Below are 24,568 nucleotides of genomic sequence, written 5' to 3' on the forward strand. Positions count from 1 at the left end.
ACATAAATGTTGCTTATATATTGTTTAAAAAAAAAGTAATATAAGTGAAGCATGTTTTAGATTTTATATATTTTGAACCTTGTTCTTGTTGTGATGGGGTAGGTTTATATAAGCGTTGCTTCAACCTACACCCTTTCGGCTCAATCATTGCTCAAATGAGTGTTTTTTTTTTTCTTCTTTTTTTGTTGTTGTTCTTTGTTTTGTGTGAAGATTGCCGAAATAAATAAAATAAGTAAATACATGAACTTATACCAGTTGTAACACAGATGAGCGTGTGTGCGTTACCCGTATGGGGAGGTCTGTGTCAAAGCCTCCCGATGTGCTCCTGTACTCGGTGGGGTAAATCAGCGACAGCGAGCGGAGTGTGTGCTCCAACAGGCTGCAGGCCAGGGTGTACGCCCGCTTGCACCGCAAACGCACGCACGTGGACAGGACGCGCTCCAGATCCCCCCGGTACTTCAACAGCTGCTCGCCATCTACGCGGGTAACCTGAAACACACACACACACAGCCGATTCAGCAGTGTATTAAATATTGACGTCCCGCAGTAAGTCACGGCGTCTGGCTCGCTATGAGCTCCCAGGAGTAATAAAACAAAACAGAAAGGGTATCAATATGTTCTGCTCGGCGACAAAGTGGCTGGATATTTACGAGGCCTCGCTGCAACAAAATGTAGCGAGGTCATCATTTTTTAACCCCCCTTGTTCGTCTTCTCTCGGGCCAGTTTCAGGAACTTTCAAGATGAAATATTAGATGTATTGATTAGGAGCATGTGTGGAATCCTTAATTCAAAGTCAAACAGGTTGATAATCAACTCAGTTGGGACAAGAAGACTTTTTTAAATGATCATCAAATGCTTGATACAAAAAATTGTTTTTTTTTAGCTTCAATAACTACAGTGAAGGATTTATGCCATGCAGTAAGGTGCTGTCAGGGGAGGCAAGTGAGAAAGTGCCTCACCTGCCACCAGGTGGCTTAAACATGAGATGTTCCAAAACTTTGATTGATTGATTGAAACTTTAATTAGTAGATGGCACAGTTCAGTACTTATTCCGTACAATTGACCACTAAATGGTAACACCAGGAAGGATGAGATCACCTACCTAGGTTCCATTCTAGAGGCTAATCTTTCCTGTGATAAAATGGCAACCAAGGTGATCAAAAAGGTCAACCAAAGAACGAGATTCCTCTACAGAATCTCCTCTCTGGTAAACAAAAACACCTTGAGGATTCTAGCGGGAACTCTCATTCAACCCTTCTTCGATTACGCTTGCACCTCCTGGTACCCCAGCACCTCCAAAACCCTCAAATCTAGACTCCAAACATCCCAGAATAAGCTAATCCGGTTACTTTTAGACCTCCACCCCAGATCACACCTCAATCCAACCCACTTCTCCAAAGTGGGCTGGCTCAGGGTGGAGGACAGAGTAAAACAACTTGCACTGAGCCTGGTCTATAAAATCCGCTACACCTCCTTGATCCCGAAGTACATGTCAAACTACTTCCTTAATGTAAATGACCGCCATAACCACAACACCAGGGGGAGCTCCACAAACCACGTTAAACCCAGATTTCGATCTAACAAAGGTCTTAACTCATTCTCTTTCGATGCCACATCAATGTGGAATGCACTCCCAACAGGTGTAAAAGTAAGTGCATTTCTATATTCCTTCAAAACCGCTCTAAAACAACACCTCCAGGCAACTTCAACACTTTACTAATACCCTCCTCCATTCACATCCCATCTCCCCGGATTATAAACAACTCAAATGTACTTCTAATGTATATACTTGTTCTTATGCTATGTGAACTCACTATGTTCTCTGCTGGCTGTACATATCCTACTAAATAAGACCTACACTGTTTCAATGTCCACATTTCTCTGTTGATGCAATTGTTGATGACTGAAGTACTGATATCAACCAAAGCTCCTCATCCCACCCCCCGGATTGTAAATAATGTAAATAATTAAATGTACATACTATGATGATTAACTTGTGTGATGACTGTATTATGTTGATAGTATATATTTGTACCATGAATTGATTAACGTGGACCCCGACTTAAACAAGTTGAAAAACTTATTGGGGTGTTACCATTTAGTGGTCAATTGTACGGAATATGTACTGAACTGTGCAATCTACTAATAAAAGTATCAATCAATCAATCAATCAATCAACCAGAATAAGTTTTTCAACTTGTTTAAGTCGGGGTCCACGTAAATCAATTCATGGTAAACGAGGTAATAAAATAAAATCCATCCATCCATTTTCTACCGCTTATTCCCTTTCAGGGTCGCGGGGGGCGCTGGCGCCTATCTCAGCTACAATCGGGCGGAAGGCGGGGTACACCCTGGACAAGTCGCCACCTCATCGCAGGGCCAACACAGATAGACAGACAACATTCACACACTAGGGCCAATTTAGTGTTGCCAATCAACCTATCCCCAGGTGCATGTCTTTGGAAGTGGGAGGAAGCCGGAGTACCCGGAGGGAACCCACGCAATCACGGGGAGAACATGCAAACTCCACACAGAAAGATCCCGAGCCTGGATTTGAACCCAGGACTGCAGGACCTTCGTATTGTGAGGCAGACGCACTAACCCCTCTGCCACCGTGAAGCCTATATAAAATAAGTTTTAATATTTGTCTTTTGATTCATGCTTTCTATGTGATTTTAGTTTTGATTCCTGTATATTTTGATCATTTTCATGGTCCAAATCGTGGAAAGTCCATGTTTCCTGATCAAAACAACGCAGCATACCAAGAAGTGAGGCAGACACAGGCGGTGCCTCCACGGCTACACACAGTGTGTATTGGGCGTGTACGGGCGAGAGGGCGCATGCTTGTTGCCAAAAAGGCAGGCCATGAGGCAGCAAGTACCTCTGCCTCAAGGTAGGGGGGCGATATATTGTCAACTTGCAGTTCAATGCCTCAGCAGTACTGGGGCCAGCATTTTTTTCTTTCCTTTTCTTAAACTGTATTTATAACAAACATGGCATTTTTATTAGAGTAGGCCCGCGTTTGTGGGTGTTTGTTTTTATCAGAGGCAAAAATATTGTTTAATTTCTTGGAATGAAATTGCATTAAATCAATGTTTCTGCCAATATGGAGGATTATATAAACTGGACTTTAAGACAAAATAAATGCGATCATACGAAGTATGATTTTATGGAGGATAGCTATTGCTGCTTCAGATACAAATACAGAAAGGTAAGATACACTCGCAATACTTGATTTATTTTATTAAAAGCAAATGGGACCAATAAGTATTTAATAACAACTTTATCAAATACTTTTTGGACCCATTTGTCATATCATAATATCATTATGATAACGTTTTTTATGAAAGCGAATATTGTGTTTCCTTGAATTGCCGCCGGGTCAAACTCGTTTCACAAAAAAATTATTTTTATTAGCGCATGTCTAGAATTTCCGCCGGGTCAAACTTGTTTTGCCAAATAATTAGCATATGCCTACAATTTCCACCGGGTCAATCTCGTCACGTCACATCATTTTCAAAATGAAGGAGGCTGATTTCAATCATTTGAAATCGCATGAAAGGAAAAAGATTAAGATCTATTCAGTAGGATTTAAGGTCCAAGCTATTGAATATGCTAAAAAGAACAGTAAGCAGCTATTTTTTATTAATATACCGTAGCTGCGTGTGTCAAATATGAGTCATTAAATGACTCCTGGTGGTAGAGGGCGCTAGTGATCCTTCTTGCGACTACTCGGCTGCAGAAGAAGTGACAACAAGCAGCAAACAGTTTTCTAAACTGGACTTTCAATGGAAGCAGGAGGTAATAAAGGAAGATCTCCACCGAGACAGAGAGACTTTTCAAACTGAAGAAAGATAAGGAAGACTTCTATAAATAAGTTATCGATGCTTTTGATCAGTAGGAGCTGCGCATGGACTTCATTTATAAGTAAAAGACCATAACAAAGTTTTTTTTATTAAATGTGCTTTTCATGATGGTATCCTTACATCACACTCAAATTTATAAGCACAAGCATAAATTTACCTCATGCCTTTGGTAAACGCCGGAGTGAGAAGAGGTTTTAAATTAATTAGCGCCCCGGCGGCAATTCAAGGAAATACGATATACACTCACAATACTTGATTTATTTTATTAAAAGCAAATGCGACCAAAAAGTATTTAATAACTTTATCAAATACAAACCCCGTTTCCATATGAGTTGGGAAATTGTGTTAGATGTAAATATAAACAGAATACAATGATTTGCAAATCCTTTTCAACCCATATTCAGTTGAATATGCTACAAAGACAACATATTTGATGTTCAAACTCATAAACTTTATTTTTTTTTCAAATAATCATTAACTTTAGAATTTGATGCCAGCAACACGTGACAAAGAAGTTGGGAAAGGTGGCAATAAATACTGATAAAGCTGAGGAGTACTCATCAAACACTTATTTGGAACTACCCACAGGTGTGCAGGCTAATTGGGAACAGGTGGGTGCCATGATTGGGTATAAAAGCAGCTTCCATGAAATGCTAAGTCATTCACAAACAAGGATGGAGTGAGGGTCACCAATTTGTAAGCAAATTGTCGAAAAGTTTTAGAACAACATTTCTCAACGAGCTATTGCAAGGAATTTAGGGATTTTACCATCTACGGTCCGTAAAAATCATCAAAAAGTTCAGAGAATCTGGAGAAATCACTGCACGTAAGCAATGATATGACGGACCTCTGATCCCTCAGGCGGTACTGCATCAAAAACTCGACATCAGTGTGTAAAGGATATCACCACATGGGCTCAGGAACACTTCATAAAACCACTGTTAGTAACTACAGTTGGTCGCTACATCTGTAAGTGCAAGTTAAAACTCTACTATGCAAAACCAAACCCATTTATCAACAACACCAAGGAACGCCGCCGGCTTCGCTGGGCCTGAGATCATCTAAGATGGACTGATGCAAAGTGGTCTGACGAGTCCACATTTCAAATTATATTCGGAAACTGTGGACGTGGTGTCCTCCGGAACAAAGAGGAAAATAACCATCCTGATTGTTATAGGCGCAAAGTTGAAAAGCCAGCATCTGTGATGGTATGGGGGTGCATTAGTGCCCAAGGCATGGGTAACTTACACATCTGTGAAGGCACCATTAATATTGAATGGTCCATACAGGTTTTGGAGCAACATATGTTGTCATCCAAGCAACGTTATCATGGACGCCCCTGCTTATTTCAGCAAAACAATGCCTGGCCACGTGTTACAACAGCGTGGCTTCGTAGTAAAAGAGTGCAGGTACTTTCCTGACCCGCCTGCAGTCCAGACATGTCTCCCATCCAAAATGTGTGGCGCATTATGAAGCGTAAAATACGACAGCGGAAACCCTGGACTGTTGAACAACTGAAGCTCGACATAAAACAAGAATGGGAAAGAATTCCACTTTCAAAGCTTCAACAATTAGTTTCCTCAGTTCCCAAATGTTTATAGAGTGTTGTTAAAAGAAAAGGTGATGTAACACAGTGGTGAACATGCCCTTTCCCAACTACTTTGGCACGTGTTGCAGCCATGAAATTCTAAGTTAATTATTTGCAAAAAAAAAAAAAAGTTAATGAGTTTGAACATCAAATATGTTGTCTTTGTAGTGCATTCAATTGAATATGGGTTGAAAAGGATTTGCAAATCATTGTATTCCGTTTATATTTACATCTAATACAATTTCCCAACTCATATAGAAACGGGGTTTGTACTATATACACATACATACCGTATTTTTCGGACTATAAGTCGCAGTTTTTTTTCATAGTTTGGCCGGGGGTGCGATTTATGTGTGAAATTATTAACACATTACCGTAAAATATCAAATAATATTATTTAGCTCATTCACGTAAGAGACTAGACGTATAAGATTTCATGGGATTTATCGATCAGGAGTGACAGATTGTTTGGTAAACGTATAGCATGTTCTATATGTTATAGTTATTTGAACGACTCTTACATAATATGTTACGTTAACATAGCAGGCACCTTCTCAGTTGGTTATTTATGCCTCATATAAAGTACACTTATTCAGCCTGTTGTTCACTATTCTGTATTTTAGGGCTGGGGAACGATTAAAAATTTTAATCGAAGTTAATCGCACTATTTCTCCGATTAATCGCGATTAACTGCATTGTATACGCAAAGCCCAATAATGAATTCAAAAGTAGTGTGTAGTGCACCTTTTTATTGGAATATTCTCCCACATGAACAAAAGCGCCAAAACATTTGTTGTGCAAACACAATTTAAATCAGTCCTTGTTAAACAGTAGCAGTTAAATAGCATATTTGATGAAAATCAACTCCAAAAATGTAAATACAAACATTTAAGCTTATTGCCACTGCCAGGGTATTTAAGTTATCCTGTTTGTTATGGAAAATAAATATAATCTACATACAAATCTCTGAGCCACAATCATAACATCTGAACAGGCAATTTCTGAGGTAACAGCAGAAACATTTTTTTTATCAGGGATCTTATGTTTAAAAAAACTATATTATAGGTAGTGGGCTGTTTTAGGGAATTTTGGATCAAATTATCCGTAGTAGCAATATTAATAATGTTGTGTTTATTCTGCGTAGTGCACTTAAAATAATTATGACCATATCTAGGAATTGATATGATGGGAATTTTCCGATTGTTTGCTTGGTGCTTTGATAAACTGAAGGCATCATATGCATGGTACTATATTGTGATGTTATGAGCCAGGGAATAAAAGAACTACCCTACCCAGCATGCAACAGGAGTGAGGAGCATGCGCCGTAGCCCGGTATAGGTTGTGTCGCCATGACGACATCTTGTATGTTGTGATATGCACGCTCTGAAAGTAAACGTTAAGAACTCAGCCAACACTCCTGGTCTGCATTATTCATAAATAGACAGACAACACATATACTCCGCTGCTTCACAGGCCGCTGGATGTAGCCGGCAAAGTATTCCCATGCTAGCTAGCACGCCTCATTCAGTCCAAAACGGCCCGATCTATCCACATTCAGAATTGTCTGGCGGTCGTAAGTGATCCCGGAGTGACCACGCTGTAAGCCAGCCATGAAATTTGCAGAATTGTCCGGTATTTTTGCCAAATGTTCCATCTTTACCAAGAGCCCCTCCACGCCATCTTGTTAAGAAAAGGCGTTAACAAAATAAAAGCATGTAAACAACATACGCAAATGTGCGATAAAATAATTGTCGGCGTTAATAGATTGATGAGTTAACTCGTAATTAACGCATTAATTTGCCCACCCCTACTGTGTTTTAAAATTCCTTTTAAATGTCTATTCTTGGTGTTGGGTTTTATCAAATAAATTTCCCCCAAAAAATGCGACTTATACTCCAGTGCGATTTATAAATGTTTTTTTTTCCTTCTTTATTACGCATTTTCAGCAGGAGCGACTTATACTCATGAAAAATTCGGTATATACTATGTATACATACATATATACACATACATACATCTTACACAGATACGCACCGGCCCCCCACACATTTTCGCACGCGAGTCAAAATAATTGCCAGGGTCTGCTCCACAGGGTTGTACCTCATGACATCATTAATATTGATGTGTGTGTGAGAGTGCACAGATAAATAACAGAGTGCATTCACTGTTAACTATAACTATTAACCACTAATATCACAGTCAAAATGAAAGCTTGTTCCCATAGGCACCATGAACTGTTAATAATGTTTAGACAAAAGTGTATATTATATATACTATTATATATATATAGTATTTATATAGGTGTGTGTGTGATGGATATGTGTGTATTTTGTGTATATGCATGTGTATGTGTGTATGTATATGTATATATATATATATGTATATATGCATATATATATATGTATATATATATATATATATGTATGTATATATATATATATATATATATAAATTGTATATGTGTGTGTACATATGTATATATGTAAGTGTGTGTTAATTTAAATGTATTTTATATAGAAAATATATAGCAGCAAACACTGAATGGAATTATATTATTGTATTATATATTGTATATATATATATATATTGTATATGTATAGGGGTGGGACCTAATAAGTTTACTTCTTCCACTCCCTTTTGAGCCAATCTTGACATCTACAAAAGATTAGTCACATGTAATGTTTTCAATGTAGGTGTAAAAATAATGTATTGATATATTTCTTTTGTATTTTATGTCATTCTCTTGTTTTTTTTGCATGGCTCAAATAAACCCATTCATTCATTCACTGTATTTAGCCTCATCTAGCAGAACTCCTAGGCGTTCTTATTCTGCCGTAAGGAAGGAAAGTATCGGGGCGCCACTGTGCTTGTGCTTCATAAAAAACACATGATGTTCAAGTAAATGTACACTTCATTGCACATGTATTACATCACATTATAAAACCACAAGACTTTCTTTTATTTTATGCAGCAGCATATGCACGCTTCAGGCATTTAAAAAAAACTTTGTGAAATTTCCCTGGCTCCTTGTTAGTGTGGACCAGTGATTCTCTAACTCAGAAGCGGAAGAGTCCAAAACAATCAGAAAACACAAAAGGACTCAAAAACCAAAATTAGAATGTGATCCGGGAAGCGGATCACAACACCGGGGACTCAAAAGGGTCTTTCTTAGTCAATAAAATGTTAAAAAATCCGAAGTTTTTATTTTTTACTTATACTTTATTCACTAAAATATCTATAGCTCAACTTCAGAACTATCCATTGAGATATGTATATATATATTTATTTTATTTTTATTTTTTATCAGACTAAAAGTCATTAGTGCTCCCTTTAGTTTTGGTGACTGTTTAAAGGTCACAGGGACCCAAAAGGGTCTTAGTCGTTAAAGTGTTAAAAACTTTACTTAAAACGCTAAAATATCTATGGATCAACTTTTAGATCAATCTGTTGGAATAACATAAACATTTTTTTTAGGTTTTATACCATTTTTGTCAAAGAAAACCCTCTTTTTAGGGCGCAAAGAACACGCAATATTTTCTTGCCCAAAATATTCAACGTGAAATATTAGTTGAAGCAATTGGAGCCTTAAATGGGTGAATTCACAACAACATTGCAACAATATATTTGAACAATGAAACTTAAAATTTTTTTTTTTTTTTAAATCAGACGAAAGGTCTTAGGGATCCAAAATACCCCCACTCATAAAAGTGTTAAAAATAGGTTATATATCAATATATAGTATTTTTTAGTTACAAAGCTTAAATATCTACATCAACTACAGAAATATTTATTTAATTTAATATATATATATATATATATATATATATATATATATATATATATTGCTGTTGTTTTTTTTGAGTAATGACAATTTCACAGTTAAAAAAACAAACAGCCTGCATGGCGGCATAGCTCGGTTGGTAGAGTGGCCGTGCCAGCAACTTGAGGGTTGCAGGTTCGATTCCCGCTTCCGCCATCCTAGTCACTGTCGTGTCCTTGGGCAAGACACTTTACCCACGTGCTCCCAGTGCCACCCACACTGGTTTAAATGTAACTTACATATTGGGTTTCACTATGTAAAGTGCTTTGAGTCACTTGAGAAAAGCGCTATATAAATATAATTCACTTCACTTCATTAGTGTCAATATTGCAACACGTTCTTGTTACATTTCACCTGTTTGCTTATTTATTCCACTTTTTATGTTGGTTTTTTTTATAGTATTTTTAAAATGGGGGCCGGTAAAGAAATAGCTGCGGGCTGCAAATGGCCCCCAGGCCGCAATTTGGACATCTTCAATACAAGATCTGATATAAACTAACACGTTTTTTCCAATAGTTAAGCTAAAAACAAGCAACTCTTGCTGTGATGCAACCACAGCATTGTTTTAAATTAATACTTATAAAACATTTTATATAGTTTATAAACAATGTAGCATCTGTGTTCTCCAATCCTTTCGACAGTCTTGCTCAAATTTAGTATTATTATATTTGTAAATGTAGTTTTCGTGTAATTTAACACAGTTGGGGGCCTCCATTAGTCCCCCAGCAATGATTTGAATCTAAGTTATTTTGTAGCGTTTCCATCTCCCCGAAAACACTGCAGGAAGTAAACATCCGTCCAACTGGCCTATTAAACTCCAGAGAAGTTAGTGCAATTGTGGACCTCCCCTTGGGTCGAGCGGGTGTACCTAATAAAATGTCCATGTCTACATGTAGAAAATCTGGCAATAAATAATTAGTGAATAGTGAAAAAAGACAGCAAATGGCTGTGAAGCCCTAAAAAGCAGATCTAAAAATGAAGAAAATTGTGTTTTTTTTAAGCGGTCTAGATCAGTGGTTCTCAACCTTTTTGCAGTGATGTACCCCTGTGAACATTTTTTTTTTTAACTCAAGTACCCCCTAATCAGAGCAAAGCATTTTTGATTGAAAAAAAAGAGATAAAGAAGTAAAATACAGCACTATGTCATCAGTTTCTGGTTTATTAAATTGTATAACAGTGCAAAATATTGCTTATCTATAGTTGTCTTTCTTGAACTATTTGGAAAAAAAGATATAAAAATAACTAAAAACTTGTTGAAAAATAAACAAGTGATTCAAATAAAAATAAAGAGTTCAACACATCAACTTAAAGTGCCCTCTTTGGGGATTGTGATAGCAAAATTACTTTTACTTGTTTAAATAGATAATGTTCTTTGAACTGGGTACCAAAAGTTGTTTATTAGGTTTAGGAATGTGACGCCCTGAAAGAGGCCTCTAATCTGATCGGGCTCTTTCTCCTGTGGACTATAGCTGACCTGGGCATGTGTGTTTCCTCTTCCTGACCCCCCAACACAGCTAAATTGTTCCCCTTTCCTGAGCCACGTGTTACAACAGCGTGGCTTCGTAGTAAAAGAGTGCGGGTACTTTCCTGGCCCGCCTGCAGTCCAAACATGTCTGTGTGGCGCATTATGAAGCGTAAAACACGACGACAAAACCCCGGACTGTTGAACAACTTAAGCTGTACATCCAGCAAGAATGGTAAATAATTCCACTTTCAAAGCTTCAACAATTAGTTTCCTGACTTTATTGAGTGTTGTTAAAAGAAAAGGTGATGTAGCACAGTGGTGAACATGCCCTTTCCCAACTACTTTGGCAAGTTAATTATTATTTTCAAAAAAAAAAAGTTAATGAGTTTGAACATCAAATATCTTGTCTTTGTAGAGCATTTGACTGAATATGGGTTGAAAAGGATTTGCAAATCATTGTATTCCGTTTATATTTACATCTAACACAATTTCCCAACTCATATGGAAACGGGGTTTGTACTTATAAGATGTCTATGCTGTAGTAGCACGCTGTAAGCTAACGCTAACTTGTCTGCTGCAAAGTTTTCCTGCATCTTACCTCGGAGAGCAGCTGGAGGTTCCACAGCAGCTCTTTATCCAGCTCGTCTTCACTCTGGAGATCCTCATCTACTCACACACATGCAAATGAGGAAGATGAGTAATATTTCGAGCTGCCTCACTGGCAGGCTAATAAGTTTCTCTTTGGAGATTAACCGGCGGCTGTCCAGTCAAATAAATGCAAGAAGATTGGAATTGCTCCTCATTAATATTCTGCATGAATTTATTTTTTTTTAAGTTTTTTTTTCAAATAAACTACATTCTTTACTCTTTTTTTTGGACTCATTTGATTCACAGGCATGAATGGTTGGTGGTGTATTGTACTGTACTATGGAAATGTTGGGCATTAAACACACTTTTGTGACATAAATAAGTAGCATTTTCACATAACTAGAGATGGGTACCGAATCAGGTTTTTGTTTTGTTTGTAGACCCGCTCGACATCCATTGCTTTCGGTCCCCTAGAGGGGGGGGGGTTGCCCACATCTGAGGTCCTCTCCAAGGTTTCTCATAGTCAGCATTGTCACTGGCGTCCCACTGGATGTGAATTCTCTCTGCCCACTGGGTGTGAGTTTTCCTTGCCCTTTTGTGGGTTCTTCCGAGGATGTTGTAGTCGTAATGATTTGTGCAGTCCTTTGAGACATTTGTGATTTGGGGCTATATAAATAAACATTGATTGATTTAAAATCGTGTTTTTATCACCTTCGTCTTTTAGTAAAGGTTAAACCGTTTTTATCTTTTAACCTTTTTGAACAAGTCGTGCATGCTTTTATTTCAAGTGCAATGCTGGCATTAGCCAAAAAGGTCTCTCCCGGTTGCAGTTAGTCCAGAATGCGGCAGCAGGACTTTTAACAGGGGCCAGGAAACGCCAGAATATAACCCCAATTCTTCAGAGTCTGCACTGGCTCCCTGTTCATTTTAGAATTGATTTTAAAACATTGCTGTTTGTTTTTAAATCTTTACATGGACTGGCACCTCAATATATCTCGGACCTCATCCAAATTTACATTCCTGCGCGCGCTCTGAGGTCCGAGAGCCAGTTCCAGCTCGTGGTGCCCAAGACCAGACTTAAGACCAGGGGAGACAGGACCTTCTCTGTGGTCGGCCCTAAGCTCTGGAACACTCTGCCCCTCCATGTTCAAACTGCTTCCACAGTGGAGTGTTTTAAGTCTCGTCTTAAGACCCACTTTTATTCTTTGGCTTTTAACACTACGTGAGTTGTGTGGTCTTCTGTGTTTTTTATACACTTTGATTTCTATTTTACTGTTTTAATTGATTTTACCCTTTAAAATAGTTTTTAATCATATTTGTTTCTATATTGTTTTTATATTTATTTATTTTTTCTTTTTATTCAGTCATTGGTGGAGCATAATATATATATATATATACTTTTTTTAAATTTAATTTTATTTATTTATTTCTTATTTTTTTATAATTGTTTTTAACATGGCTGTGCAGCACTTTGGAAACGTTATTGTTGTTTAAATGTGCTATATAAATAAAGTGGATTGGATTGATTGATTTTTTTTGGCAGCAACCGAAAATCTTTGGCGATTATTCTAGCACAGACCTGGGCAAATTAAGGCCCGGGGGCCACATGTGGCCCGTTGAGCTTTTCAATTGGACATTCCCAAATCATTTTTTGCAATCTTTAAGATAGAAAGTGTAGCAGCCATGATGATTTGCAGTCATGTTTTCTAATGAGCGTAAGTCTTGAACTATACAAAGTATTTCAATGGTCGGAATCTGTGCTTATGGATAATATACCAGTTACTATGGTAATCTAGTTAGTTACTATGGTAATCTAGTTAGTTACTATGGTAATCTAGTTAGTTACTATGGTCATCTAGTTAGTTACTATGGTCATCTAATTAGTTACTATGGTAATCTAGTTAGTTACTATGGTCATCTAATTAGTTACTATGGTAATCTAGTTAGTTACTATGGTCATCTAATTAGTTACTATGGTAATCTAGTTAGTTACTATGGTCATCTACGTCACAGCAGCTCAGACGAGGCACCAAGAAGTGTGGGCGGGAAGCGTTTCCACAGACGCGGAAGAGGATTTTCACAACAAAGTTCTAAAGCTTAGTGGTATTATAGAATAGAATAGAAAGTACTTTATTGATCCCTGAGGGATATTTAGCAAATATTAGATGTATCAGATTATAGGTGGCTTTATTGTGTACCCTTTGTGTTCATATTTCTTTGTTTGTTGCGTTTCACTTGATTGTAAAATAAATCGATCGAAAGGGGGTCCATCCATCCATCCATCCATCATCTTCCGCTTATCCGAGGTCGGGTCGCGGGGGCAGCAGCCTAAGCAGGGAAGCCCAAACTTCCCTCTCCCCAGCCACTTCGTCTAGCTCTTCCCGGGGGATCCCGAGGCGTTCCCAGGCCAGCCGGGAGACATAGTCTTCCCAACGTGTCCTGGGTCTTCCCCGTGGCCTCCTACCGGTTGGACGTGCCCTAAACACCTCCCTAGGGAGGCGTTCGGGTGGCATCCTGACCAGATGCCCGAACCACCTCATCTGGCTCCTCTCCATGTGGAGGAGCAGCGGCTTTACTTTGAGTTCCTCCCGGATGGCAGAGCTTCTCACCCTATCTCTAAGGGAGAGACCCAAACTCATTTGGGCCGCTTGTACCCGTGATCTTATCCTTTCGGTCATGACCCAAAGCTCATGACCATAGGTGAGGATGGGAACGTAGATCGACCGGTAAATTGAGAGCTTTGCCTTCCGGCTCAGCTCCTTCTTCACCACAACGGATCGGTACAACGTCCGCATTACTGAAGACGCCGCACCGATCCGCCTGTCGATCTCACGATCCACTCTTCCCCCACTCGTGAACAAGACTCCTAGGTACTTGAACTCCTCCACTTGGGGCAGGGTCTCCTCCCCAACCCGGAGATGGCATTCCACCCTTTTCCGGGCGAGAACCATGGACTCGGACTTGGAGGTGCTGATTCTCATTCCCGTCGAAAGGGGGTGTGACCTTCATATTTAGTCAATATTCAGTGTTTTATCCTTCATAGAAAAATGTAAAATTCCATTCCGTTTTTTAAGGCGGTCTGTTATTTTAAGCATTTAATCAGACGTTATTGTGAGGTTTTATATTAGTGTTGCTGAAAATAGATATACCGGCCCCCAGACACATTTTTTTCTCTAACTGTGGCCCCCGAGTCAAAATATTTGCCCAGGCCTGCTCTAGCAGTACTGAGAGCGAACTCAGCCAAACTACCTCTAGGTAGCCCACATGACATGTGTTTTACCGAGGTGGCTAACTCCGTTCGGGGTCCAGTACTCTGGAATGCCCTCCCGGTAACAGTTCGAGATGCCACCTCAGTAGAAGCATTTAAGTCTCACCTTAAAACTCATTTGTATACTCTAGCCTTTAAATAGACTCCCTTTTTAGACCAGTTGATCTGCCGTTTCTTTTCTTTTTCTTCTATGTCCCACTCTCCCTTGTGGAGGGGGTACGGTCCGATTCGGTGGCCATGTACTGCTCGCCCGTGTATCGGCTGGGGACATCTCTGCGCTGCTGATCCGCCTCCGCTTGGGATGGTTTCCTGCTGGCTCCGCTGTGAACGGGACTCTCGCTGCTGTGTTGGATCCGCTTTGGACTGGACTCTGGCGACTGTGTTGGATCCATTATGGATTGAACTTTCACAGTATCATGTTAGACCCGCTCGACATAAATTGCTTTCCTCCTCTCCAAGGTTCTCATAGTCATCATTGTCACCGACGTCCCACTGGGTGTGAGTTTTCCTTGCCCTTATGTGGGCCTACCGAGGATGTCGTAGTGGTTTGTGCAGCCCTTTGAGACACTAGTGATTTAGGGCTATATAAGTAAACATTGATTGATTGATTGATATGCGGTCCTCTCCAAGGTTTCTCATAGTCACTGTCACCGACGTCCCACTGGGGTGAGTTTTTCCTTGCCCTTATGTGGGCTCTGTACCGAGGATGTTGTTGTGGTTTGTGCAGCCCTGTGTGACACTTGTGATTTAGGGCCATATAAATAAACATTAATTGATTGATATTTTGTATTTTTTATTATTATATATATTTTTTCTTTTTTTTTAATACACTGTAGCACTTTGAGGTTGTTTGCTCAATGTAAAGTGCTTTTTACAAATGAAAATGTATTATTATCATTAAGTGTAAAAAAAATTATGTAGATTGAAAATCTTTAAGAGCCGCATGTGTTCTGCGGGCCGTATTTTGCCCAGGTCTGGTCTACCGTCTTGGACTTGCAACTGCATTTGAGATTTAGAAATGTCACAATAAAAGAAGAAATAACAACTGGACAGCAGTTATCATAATTAGCTCATTTTTTAAAGGCCTACTGAAAGCCACTACTACCGACCACGCAGTCTGATAGTTTATATATCAATGATGAAATATTAACATTGCAACACATGCCAATACGGCCTTTTTAGTTTACTAAATTGCAGTTTTAAATTTCACGCGGAAGTATCCTGCTAAAACGTCGCGGTAGGATGAGGCGTGCGCGTGACGTCACGCATTGTAGAGGACATTTTGTCCCAGCACCGTTCCCGGCTATAAGTCGTCTATTTTCATCGCATAATTCCACAATATTTTGGACATCTGTGTTGCTGAATCTTTTGCAATTTGTTCAATGAATAATGGAGACGTCAAAGAAGAAAGCTGTAGGTGGGAAGCGGTGTATTGCGGCCGCCTTTAGCAACACAAACACAGCCGGTGTTTCATTGTTTACATTCCCGAAAGATGACGGTGAAGCTTTAGTATGGAACAGAGCGGTCAAGCGAACATGGTTGGATTGGACCACACACACAAAGTACAGTGTATTATGCAGCGACCATTTCGAAGGATCATGTTTCGAAGAGGGTCCCTTGCGAAGGGCAGAGATGGGCATCGCCACCACCTGTCGACTGGTGCTGAAGAAAAATGCGGGGCAAACCTTCAGGTTGTAGAGGTACGACAATATAAATTTCACTAAAACACTAGTAACACAATAAGCAGATAAGGGATTTTCCAGAATTATCCTAGTAAATGTGTCTAATTATATCTGAATCGCTCCCACTGTATAGTCTTTTTTTTTTTTTCTAGTCCTTCACTCTCACTTTCCTCATCCACGAATCTTTCAACCTCGCTCAAATTAATGGGGAAATTGTCGCTTTCTCGGTCCGAATCGCTCTCGCTGCTGGTGGCCATGATTGTAAACAATGTGAGGATGTGAGGAGCTCCACAACCCGTGATGTCACGCGCGTATCGTCTGCTACTTCCGGTACAGGCAAAGCTTTTTTATTAGCGAGCAAAAGTTGCGAACTTTATCATCGATGTTCTCTACTATATCCTTTCAGCAAAAATATGGCAATATCGCGAAATGATCAGTATGACACATAGAATGGACCAACTATATCCCCGTTTGAATAAGAAATTCTCATTTCAGTAGGCCTTTAAAGGTCACTACTACCGACCACACAGTCTGATAGTTTATATATCAATGATGAAATATTAACATTGCAACACATGCCAATACGGCCTTTTTAGTTTACTTAATTGCAATTTTAAATTTCACGCCGAAGTATCCTGCTAAAACGTCACAGTATGATGACACGTGCGCGTGACGTCACGCATTGTAGAGGACATTTTGTCCCAGCACCGTTCCCAGCTATAAGTCGTCTGTTTTCATCGCATAATTCCACAGTATTATGGACATCTGTGTTGCTGAATCTTTTGCAATTTGTTCAATGAATAATGGAGACGTCAAAGAAGAAAGCTGTAGGTGGGAAGCGGTGTATTGCGGCCGCCTTTAGCAACACAAACACAGCCGGTGTTTCATTGTTTACATTCCCGAAAGATGACGGTGAAGCTTTAGTATGGAACAGAGCGGTCAAGCGAACACGGTTGGATTGGACCACACACACAAAGTACAGTGTATTATGCAGCGACCATTTCGAAGGATCATGTTTCGAAGAGGGTCCCTTGCGAAGGGCAGAGATGGGCATCGCCACCACCTGTCGACTGGTGCTGAAGAAAAATGCGGGGCAAACCCTCAGGTTATACAGGTACGAACATATAATTTCACCAAAACACTAGTAACACAATAAGCAGATAAGGGATTTTCCAGAACCATTTGCATGGTTGAATGAATGTATGTATGTTTTTGCTTGCTTTAGTACTATTATCTTGTGTTTATCATATAGCGTTGTTGTTGTTGTGTTTTTCGTTGTCGTGCTTGCTACCATATTTGATCTTTCCATGTATATATTGTCCTTTGGACCCCCTGTCAAAAGCTTTTTCTAGCTTATTTGGGGGACTCTTTCACATACCAACATCTTTAAATGATGATATTCACCACTGTTGTAAATGTTATATGGTATTGTGAATAAACTTGTAAACTCAACTCAGAATTATCCAATAAATTTGTCTAATCGCTCCCACTATATAGTCTTTTCTTCCCCTTTTTTTTTTTTTCTTTTCTAGTCCTTCACTCTCACTTTCCTCATCCAAAAATATTTTAAAAATTCGGGGCAAACCTTCAGGTTGTACAGGTACGACCATATAATTTCACTAAAACACTAGTAACACAATAAGCAGATAAGGGATTTTCCAGAATTATCCTAGTAAATGTGTCTAATTATATCTGAATCGCTCCCACTGTATAGTCTTTTTTTTTCTTCTAGTCCTTCACTCTCACTTTCCTCATCCACGAATCTTTCACCCTCGCTCAAATTAACGGGCAAACCGTTGCTTTCTCGGTTCGAATCGCTCTCGCTGCTGGTGGCCATGATTGTAAACAATGTTCAGATGTGAGGAGCTCCACAACCCGTGACGTCACGCGCACATCGTCTGCTACTTCCGGTACAGGCAAAGCTTTTTTATTAGCGACCAAAAGTTGAAAATTTTATCGTGGATGTTCTCTACTAGATCCTTTCAGCAAAAATATGGCGATATCGCGAAATGATCAAGTGTGACACATAGAATGGACCTGCTATCCCCGTTTAAATAAGAAAATCGCATTTCAGTAGGCCTTTAAAGTTACTAAAGTACCAAAACTTTGTACCGTCGAATACTGGTATTGATTCCGCGCCTTCCCCGGTACTGGGAATCGGTACTGAATTGGTTGAAATGTGAACGATTCCCATACATATGCACAACAATGTTATACTGACTTTCAGTAGTGTGGAAAATGAGACTGCAGCAGTGAGGGACAAACAGTCGGAGAGACTCAGCGGGATGACACTGCAAGCAAACACACACACACACACACACACACACACACACACACACACACACACACACACGAGAAATAAGGAAGAGAGAATCATTTATACAAACAAATTGAACTGAAATGATAATAACACACAACAGAGGGTGTATGCCTCTGCAGTAATTGAATGTGTGCATGAATGCATCGATTCAATAGCAATATGGTGTTTTTCCTCAGTCGCGCACACACACACAAACACACACACACCTTGGCGGCCGCCCTGCACATGTCAGCCACCATCCTGCCCGACACACAGGTCTCAAAGATGTTGGAGGTAGCAAAGTTGTACACCTTCTCCAAAGCCACCTGACGGCAACGAGGACAGAACAAGCGATCACAACATGACTTGACAATAAAGTGTACTTTTTGTGCAGCGCCGTGTGTTACCGTGTATATTTGTTTGGAGCACTGTGTGAGGACCGTGCTGACAGTGGAGGAGAGGCCCAGCTCCACCAGGCTCTCCAGCTGGGTCTGAGTGTCCGTCTCCATCTCGTCTCTGGTCTGCTCCAAAGTGCTGCAGTCGATCAGAGCAAAGCACCTGCGCACAAAAGCACACCACGGTGGAATTTCGCGCTCGGGGGGGCCGTTACGAGTGCATCATGAATTACTGCGTGTGGCTCCGAGGTGGATTGCAAGTTAGCAAATGACCACAGAACATGTGATCACCATGTATTGATTAACGTGGACTTAAACAAGTTGAAAAACTTATTCAGGTGTTACCATTTAGAGGTCAATTGTACGGAATATGTACTGAACTGTGCAATCTACTAATAAAAGTAGCAATCAATCAATCATCCATCCATCTTCTTCCGCTTATCCGAGGTCGGGTCGCGGGGGCAACAGCCTAAGCAGGGAAACCCAGACTTCCCTCTCCCCAGCCACTTCGTCTAGCTCTTCCCGGGGGATCCCGAGGCGTTCCCAGGCCAGCCGGGAGACATAGTCTTCCCAACGTGTCCTGGGTCTTCCCCGTGGCCTCCTACCGGTTGGACGTGCCCTAAACACCTCCCTAGGGAGGCGTTCGGGTGGCATCCTGACCAGATGCCCGAACCACCTCATCTGGCTCCTCTCCATGTGGAGGAGCAGCGGCTTTACTTTGAGTTCCTCCCGGATGGCAGAGCTTCTCACCCTATCTCTAAGGGAGAGACCCGCCACACGGCGGAGGAAACTCATTTGGGCCGCTTGTACCCGTGATCTTATCCTTTCGGTCATGACCATAGGTGAGGATGGGAACGTAGATCGACCGGTAAATTGAGAGCTTTGCCTTCCGGCTCAGCTCCTTCTTCACCACAACGGATCGATACAACGTCCGCATTACTGAAGACGCCGCACCGATCCGCCTGTCGATCTCACGATCCACTCTTCCCTCACTCGTGAACAAGACTCCTAGGTACTTGAACTCCTCCACTTGGGGCAGGGTCTCCTCCCCAACCCGGAGATGGCATTCCACCCTTTTCCGGGCGAGAACCATGGACTCGGACTTGCTTGTACATAATTACATATATATAAATATATATATGTATGTTTATATATTAGAGATGCGCGGTTTGCGGTCTCATCCGCGGAGTCCGCGGATAAACCGCGGGTCGGCGGTTGACATGACGAAAAAATAGATGTGACCTATGTGTGCTTGCTGTCTGTGAGAAAGAGAGACAGGAAAGAGCGAGAGGAGCCTGTAGTGTAATGCCCGCAGCTAAAAGCAACTGCGTGAGAACGCATACTCGAATATCACGATAGTCATTTTCTATATCGCACAGAGACAAACCCGCAATGTATCGTGTATATCGATATATGGCCCAGCCCTATATATATGGTGTTTGTTGTTACCTGTCTAGAAACTGCAGAACGAAGTCCTCGAACTCAGCAGAAGCAAAACACAAGTCTTTTTCAACCTGAAAGACATGTTTTTTTTCCATGGTTAAGTTGGCTGATTGAATACCAAAATACCAAAATCAAAAACCAACATTTAAGTGTATGTCCAGTATTCTGATCAGGAGACGTAACTTAATACATTTGTCCACACATACATTCACTGTACAAACATACATATACACATACTATACACACACATTCACTGTACAAACATACATATACGCATACTATACACATACATTCACTGTACAAACACATATACACATACATTCACTGTACAAACATACATATACACACACATTCACTGTACAAACATACATATACACATACATTCACTGTACAAACATACATATACACATACATTCACTGTACAAACATACATATACACATACATTCACTGTACAAACATACATATACACACACATTCACTGTACAAACATACATATACACACACATTCAATGTACAAACATACATATACACACACATTCACTGTACAAACATACATATACACATACATTCACTGTACAAACATATATATACACATACATTCACTGTACAAACATACATATACACACACATTCACTGTACAAACATACATATACACACACATTCACTGTACAAACATACACATACACATACATTCACTGTACAAACATACATATACACATACATTCACTGTACAAACATATATATACACACATTCACTGTACAAACATACACATACACATACATTCACTGTACAAACATACTATACACATACATTCACTGTACAAACATATATATACACACACATTCACTGTACAAACATACACATACATTCACTGTACGAACATACATATACAGATACTATACATATAAATTCACTGTACAAACATACATATACACATACATTCACTGTACAAACATATATATACACACACATTCACTGTACAAACATACACATACACATACAGTCACTGTACAAACATACTATACACATACATTCACTGTACAAACATACATATACACACACATTCACTGTACAAACATACATATACACATACATTCACTGTACAAACATACATATACACATACTATACACATACATTCACTGTACAAACATACATATACACATACATTCACTGTACAAACATACATATACTATACATATAAATTCACTGTACAAACATACATATACACACACATTCACTGTACAAACATACATATACACATACATTCACTGTACAAACACATATACACACACATTCACTGTACAAACATACATATACACATAAATTCACTGTACAAACACACATACACACACATTCACTGTACAAACATACATATACACATACTATACATATAAATTCACTGTACAAACATACATATACACATACATGTACATATAAATTCACTGTACAAACATACATATACACATACTATACACACACATTCACTGTACAAACATACATATACACATACATTCACTGTAAAAACATACATTCACTGTACAAACATACATATACACATACATTTACTGTACAAACATACATATACACATACTATACATATAAATTCACAGTACAAACATACATATACACATACTATACATATAAATTCACAGTACAAACATACATATACACATACTATACATATATAAGTACATATACATGCATACACTCATGCATATAATCACGTTTCATCAAACATATATTAATGCTGTTCACCTCGGGGAAACTGGGTAACACGTGGCACACTGACAAAGCTTAACCTATTGTTCTATAACAATCTACAAGGTTAATACAGTTCACTTCTCTTTCTTCCCCTCAATTTATCTGCTTTCTTTTGTATTTCAAGTTATCATTATAAAGATGTATCGTTGCATTTGAAACAACTGTATTGTTGATAATGGAGGTAAATTATTATTATTCATTGTCCATAGTGTTATTTCTATCGCTCCATTTATAGTGTAAAATGCTCATTGTCATTTCAGTGTTAATAATTATTTTACTAACTGCTTCTTTGCGATCAATTTTACTATCATATTTGTACATATCCTATTTGCTGATGTTGCTCTGTTGTTGTGGTGGTTGTTATTATTGTGTTTATTGTTGTTTTCGTTTTATTTCTTTCCCTTCCTGTCCCCGCAATTTCCCCTTTTCCCTCTTTCTATCCCCTCTTGCTGCACCCAATGATAATCTAAAGCCATTTAATAAAGTCAAATACAAATAAAACAACAAGAGAATTATCCCACACTTCTCTTTAGTAAAGTAAATCTGTACATCAACAACATGAGTTGCCTGAGCAGCTGGACAGGACAAAAATAGATGAATAAATAAATAACAATAAAAATACATTTGTTCACATAGTCAATATCAGGGGTTTCCAAAGTGAGGCCTGGGCACCATTTGCGGCCCAACACTTTTGTATGTTTTCACCACTTTCGTCACTTGTGAGATGACGCTGGCTGCTCTTAGATCATTATTAAGAAAAAATGACCGACAGGAAGGCGAGAAATACTTTTTAATTTCAACAGACTCTCGGGCCGTACCTGCGGTCAAAACTCTAAAGAGACTGCACAGTTCATATCTTCACAATAAAAGCCCTGCTTCATCCTGCCTGCGCTGACAAAATAAGAGTCTCAGAAAGCTAGCAAGCTACGGAGTTTGCCGCCAATGTATTTATTGTAAAGTGTATAAAAAGGAGTATGGAAGCTTGACAAATAAGACGGCAAAAATCAACCACTTTCATGTGGTATTGGACAGAAAGAAGGACTTTTTTTTTCCTCCTCCATTGGGAAATGTGGACGTAATCAGCACTACTGTCTGATTCCAATCAATGCAAGTCATCAGAATCAGGTAATACTAGGGGTGTAACGGTACGTGTATTTGTATTGAACCGTTTCGGTACGGGGGTTTCAGTTCGGTTCGGAGGTGTACCCAACCAGTTTCCACACGGACATATTAAGTAGCTTACCACATGTTGTGTAAACAATGCATACCGAGGCACAACACACGGCATGCTAGCAGCGATCGGGCTACGATAGACTGACCATACCTCCTCTTTTCGCCGGATATGTCCTCTTTTGCGGGGCTGTCCGGGTGGAGTTTCTTAAATGCCTCAAATGTCCTGCATTTTAAGTTAGGATTGCGTGTATTTTCAACACTTTTGTATGTTTTCACCACTTTCGTCACTTGTGAGATGACGCTGGCTGCTCTTAGATCATTATTAAGAAAAAATGACCGACAGGAAGGCGAGAAATACTTTTTGATTTCAACAGACTCTCGGGCCGTACCTGCGGTCAAAACTCTAAAGAGACTGCACAGTTCATATCTTCACAATAAAAGCCCTGCTTCATCCTGCCTGCGCTGACAAAATAAGAGTCTCAGAAAGCTGGCGCGCACAAGCTAGCAAGCTACGAAGTTTGCCGCCAATGTATTTATTGTAAAGTGTATAAAAAGGAGTATGGAAGCTTGACAAATAAGACGGCAAAAATCAACCACTTTCATGTGGTATTGGGCAGAAAGGAGGACTTTTTTTTCCTCCTCCGTTGGGAAATGTGGACGTAATCAGCACTACTGTCTGATTCCAATCAATGCAAGTCATCAGAATCAGGTAATACTAGGGGTGTAACGAAACGTGTATTTGTATTGAACCGTTTCGGTACGGGGGTTTCAGTTCGGTTCGGAGACGTACCCAACGAGTTTCCACACGGACATATTAAGTAGCTTACCACATGTTGTGTAAACAATGCATACCGAGGCACAACACACGGCATGCTAGCAGCGACCGGGCTACGATAGATTGACCATACCTCCTCTTTTCACTGGATATGTCCTCTTTTGCGGGGCTGTCCGGGTGGAGTTTCTTAAATGCCTCAAATGTCCTGCATTTTAAGTTAGGATTGCGTGTATTTTCAACACTTTTGTATGTTTTCACCACTTTCGTCACTTGTGAGATGACGCTGGCTGCTCTTAGATCATCATTAAGAAAAAATGACCGACAGGAAGGCGAGAAATACTTTTTATTTCAACAGACTCTCGGGCCGTACCTGCGGTCAAAACTCTTAAGAGACTGCACAGTTCATATCGTCACAATAAAAGCCCTGCTTCATCTGAACTGC

General features: G+C 39.7%; 1 pseudogene; it reads right to left on the minus strand.

Moving 5' to 3' along the window:
* Positions 1-24,568, minus strand: part of LOC133557227 (proteasome activator complex subunit 4B-like) — a 199,170-nt pseudogene that overhangs the window by 84,963 nt on the left and 89,639 nt on the right.

The sequence above is a fragment of the Nerophis ophidion genome, linkage group LG08 (genome assembly GCF_033978795.1).
Source record: "Nerophis ophidion isolate RoL-2023_Sa linkage group LG08, RoL_Noph_v1.0, whole genome shotgun sequence".
NCBI classification, from domain to species: domain Eukaryota; kingdom Metazoa; phylum Chordata; class Actinopteri; order Syngnathiformes; family Syngnathidae; genus Nerophis; species Nerophis ophidion.